Raw genomic sequence first — 5,311 nt, forward strand, 5'->3', positions numbered from 1 at the left:
TAGGGGTGGGCTGTGATGCGGTAGGCACGTGGCACGGTGTACCGGGCGCCCGTTTGGTGTCTCGGGAACCCTGTTCACATCGTTTGGGGCTGTGAGCGAAACTCCGGCCGGATCTCCTCATGGATGGAACCCGAATAGGCGATAAACCTGGACTAGAGACTTGAGTGTTTAGGCAGGCCGTGGCCGACACCCACGTTGGGCTTCCGCTTGAAGGTTGCCGAGTACATGTCGTGTAAACGGCGGTAAGTGGTGAGAGCGTGTGTGAAGAAGTACACCCCTGCAGGGTTAACCTAATCTATTCGAATAGCCGTGTCCACGGAAAAGGACCTCTGGGTTGCTTATATCAGTTCATAGACAAGTGAAAGTGGATACTCTAAAATACGCAAGATAAGCGTGAGTGCTATGGATGGCGTTCTCGTAGGGAGACGGGAGCGGATCCATAGTGGTGTATTGATATGGTGAATATGTGGACTCGTTTGCGCCACCTCAAAAGAGTTACTCGCAGTCGTAGTTCAGGATAGCCACCGAGTCAAAGCTGGCTTGCTGCAGTTAAACCCCACCATCCCCTTTGTTGATAATGATGCATATGTAGATAGTTCTGATGTAAGTCTTGCTGGGTACATTTGTACTCACGTTTGCCTATTTTATGTTTTTGCAGAGAGACTTCAGTCTCACTAGTATTTCCGCGTGGTCTTCGACATTTAGCTTGATACCTCAGCTACGATCTTGTGCCCTCGGCAGGATCTGATAGATAGTCAGGCTTTTCAGCCTTTTTCATTTATAGATGTCTGTACCCAGACATGATAGCTTCCGCTTGTGCTTTGACTTGTATGCTCTGAGTGTTGGGTCATGAGACCCCTGTTTGTAATATCTCGCTCCTCGGAGCCTATTGAATAGACTACTTGAGTCGTAGAGTCATTTTGTGATGCCATGTTGTATTGCACATATCGGGCATATTGTGTGTATGCTATTGAAATGCTTGGTATGTGTGGGATCTGACTACCTAGTTGTCTATCTTTAGTAGCCTCTCTTACCGGGAAATGTCTCCTAGTGTTACCGCTGAGCCATGGTAGCTTGCTGCTGCTCTGGAACACTTAGGCTGGCCGGCATGTGTCCTTCTTCGTTCCTGTGTCTGTCCCTTCGGGGAAATGTCACGCATTGAGTACCGGAGTCCTGTTAGCCCGCTACAGCCCGGTTTACCGGAGTCCTGCTAGCCCAGTGCTACAGCCCGGACCCACTTGCTGATGACCGACACGTTCGATGCTGGGTCATGGATGCCTGTCCCTGTAAGTCTGTGCCACTTTGGGTTTACGACTAGCCATGTCAGCCCGGGCTCTTTATCATATGGATGCTAGCGACACTATCATATACGTGAGCCAAAATGCGCAAACGGTCCCGGGCAAAGGTAAGGCGACACCGTGGGGATACCGTGCGTGAGGCCGCAAAGTGATATGAGGTGTTACCGGCTAGATTGATGTGACATTGAGTCGGGGTCCTGACAGCGTTGGTATCAGAGCTTGACTGCCTGTAGGATCACCAAGCCAAACTGGTCGAAGTTGAGTCTAGAAATTCTTTAGTTATATGAAAGGGAATTGATTGTGGGATGGAACGTAAGGCTCTTTTTACTCCTTATACCTCATGCCCTTCTGATCTGAGTTATCTTATCTTTCCTGCGGGGATTAAGAACTAGGCTATCTCTTCTTTCTATTAGGATCACGTGTTACTAATCAGTAGACTTATAAGATTGTTGGATTTAAGTCTCAGTTCAGTTCCTACTACTTCCGGATGTTAATTGTTGATCTCGGAACCTCGATGTTGTGCTTCTGAGTGGTTATGCCACCATTTTTGTGATTGTCTCAAATCTTTTTGAGCAATTATAGCCGTTATGCTGTCCGAGTCATTCCAGGTTTCTAAATAGTCCGATGCATTTGGAAAATCCTTTCCCTCTGGTTTCGATGTTCCTTTATGCCAGCTCAATCACACTAATTGTTGAGTTGAGGTATTCTATTGCCTTGACATTATGTTGGAGTTACTATTATGACCCTAGGTGTCTCAGGGGATCATCTAGTAGTCTAGCCATGATTTATGTTCCAGTGTGATGACTCTGGCCGTCATTATCGAAAGCATCCCGTGATGCCATTTAGTAGTAGGTATTCTATCCCTGGGTTTTGAACCCGAGATTCACCCTACTTGCTTCATGTTGATAGTTTTGCTCGTTCCTTTAGGTTATTAGTAACCTTTGCATTAGTCCTCGATGTTCGTGGTATTCCTTTCTTCCAAATACTATGAACCGCTTATGGCAGATGTTCCTCGCTGATCGAAAGATCACAATCAGAGTGCTCTCGATGGGTTCTCGATTCTACATTGTGACTCTGCCAGTTCTACCTTTCTGCATGGGTTATCCGGAAGAAATATGTGGAATTCGTTCGACATGCTAAACCATGCATCCACAACTCAGAAAATCGCATGTTCCTTTGAGTTGCTCTCTTTAGTTGCATTCTGACCCTCGTCTATCAATTGATACCAAGGGTATGCATGCATTCGTTTATCGATGCCTATTACCCTTGTGGTACGTCAAGCCATTCTGTCCTGAATGACTTGGAGAAACAAACTCCAGTACCTCATCCATATCTAGGATTGGGTCAAAGTAGTTGTGCTCCGCAGATCAAACTGCCAATCCAGCTTTTGCTCTGTTCTACCTTGGAGTATTACCATCTTTTATATCGGGATTGTTATAGGAATTGCACACCATCATATGAATTCTTGATTTAGTGATACTCTCGCCATCATTATTCATTCCTCGGTTTCGTGTTGATGCAACCGGAATACCGACAAATGAATTGTGATGTGTGAAATCAATACTCCCAGCAACCTCGTTGCTTGGTAGTTAAAGGGTAATAATTTCATTCTTAGCGTGTTGGTATGAATCATCATTCTAAGATTGATCGTGCTACCTAGTCCATTCTCCTGGTTCACTCCTCGATCGATGAGTTAGGATTATTTCAAATCCTTGCTCTATTGATCATATCGTCTTGCCCTGAAAAGCAAGATTGTTCTCGAGCTTAGTAACATACCGGTGGTTCGTGATTTTCTGAATATCTTCTCAGAAGTATTACCAGGTTGTCACCTGACCGCTATGTTGAGTTCGTGATCAAGTTGGTTTATTCCTGTAAACCACCCCTTCTCCAAGAATCCGTGCTGGATACCCTGAGCTAGTTGGATAAGCTAAACAACAACTTGGAGAGTTGGAAGATAAAAGCTTGTCCGACTTAGTTCATGTTAAGGGATATCTTTTTGTGTGTGCGTGTGTGTTGAAGGAAGATGATATCTTCATCAATTGGTCCTCGTGAAAAATTGTTGGATCTATTATCTTACCCAAACCTTTGATTGAGTATGGGCTATCATCCAATCAGACCAGAACCAACGATATTCGTAATGTTGTCTTACTCGTGGTTGATCCCTCGAGCATACACCATTATATCTTTTGGGTCTGACCAATGCTATCACTTGTTCACTTAACTATGGAATTCCTTTTAAAAGGAAACCCAGATGAATTGTTGTTGAGCCCATTGACAACATCCTTATCTCCTCCGTGATTTTGTTGGACATTAAGCTAGTGTTGGAAACTTTGAAAGCATTTTCTTCATGCTAGCTCATGAAGTATTTGTTTGATGAAAGAAGTGACTTCCTCTAGTTCATGTGCATTTGATGCAAGTTGCCACCGTGGACTCGAGAAAGTCAATGTTGCTTCCTCTGGAATCATCGCAAGTCAGTCATGCACCTGTGCGAAGTATTCTGTGGTCTGGAGACTTGCAACCTTCATTCCATATGTGTCCCGAGCACACCAAGCCACTGATTGATTTGTTCAAGGGGAAGAAGTTCCTTCATAAGAGCTAATCATATGACTTATGCAAGGACTTCGTTATCCACGGTGATGGTTCCCAACCAGAACTCGGTAGTGCTTTATTGTAAGACTACCACGTGGTCATGCTTGTCCGGGACAACGTGTTCACATGTTTGTAGCAGAACCAGCTCATGTTTTGGAGCTTACTATCGTAGTTCATTTCCCGAGAATCTCGCAACGTCATCTCGTCGATTTGTGTTGCAAACTTTCATTTTTCTTTCTAGACTTGATGAGTCTGGGATATCCTGACACCAACCAGATCTGAATCTCAGGCAGATATGATGGTTGGAACATTCTCCAAGAACTATAATATTGGTCCCTCGATAACCGGTAAAGTGGATGTCGTGGCCAACACACTCAGCCGGAAGACCTGTTATTATAATATCTTGTTTGAGGAAGTTGGCCACCCCCCCCATAGGGAATTCGTAGGATTTACTCCCTAGTTGCCCCTATGGATTTTTGTGTTCCCGAAGTCCGACCTTTTACTTGATGTTTTAGATATCAAACCATATCTATGAATGGGTTATACTAGCACATCAAGGAGAACATTAGAAGCGGAGTGCTAAATGTCTCTCGGTCGATCATCCAGATTTTATTTGCTTGGCCTCGCTAAGGTGAAATATGAGAAAGTGTTATCCTCCTTCGCATCTGCATCGTCCATCGCTATTCATCATGGTAGTATGTTGTGTTGTCAGCACCCTTGACGCGGTTGTTGATAAAACCTTGATGATTGTGGAAATGCTCAAGTTCTTGAGAGCACGCACAAGCGGTACGTCTTATCATCAGCTCTAACTGGGATTACTCTCAGTTTCCTCGGCAATGCTATGACCTCTTCAAACAGTGAATTCACTCCCTATTGTTGGGTTCTTCCCCAGTTACCAGAATCATTCCTAGCATTTGCATTTTGTTCCTACCTTGCACCGCTAATGTGCCATTCTACCATGGGTCTCTTCCATTTCCGGTGATAAGCAAATTCATCCATTACGTTGTCTTCAACAAGGTAATCCACATCATCCAAGTCCGAGTATGCCATTCTACCGACCCCCTCCAAACGATCGCTCGAGAATTGCCTTAGGCTGGTTTAAAGAGTTTCAATGATCTCTGAATCAAAAGTAATTCTTTTTGCCACTTAAGGGGATATCTCCACGAGTCACCTTCCCTAAGGTGTATCGCTATGGTATCATGGCAACTCAACTCCTCGCTACGTTGACAATCGTTTACCACCTTCTTAGGTATGAAATTATTGTCTACCTAGTGAACCTTCGTCATCCGTTTCTTCCACCCCTATTGATGTGTATCTCGTGTCTCAACCCGAAAGATGGTTCTATGTCTCATTCCGTAAGTTAATCTTGAGTTGTTCGATCTTCGAGGAGATCGACCCTTCTAGAGTCTCCTTCTTCCCCCCCC

This window comes from Triticum dicoccoides, chromosome 4A (genome assembly GCF_002162155.2).
Source record: "Triticum dicoccoides isolate Atlit2015 ecotype Zavitan chromosome 4A, WEW_v2.0, whole genome shotgun sequence".
NCBI lineage: Eukaryota > Viridiplantae > Streptophyta > Magnoliopsida > Poales > Poaceae > Triticum > Triticum dicoccoides.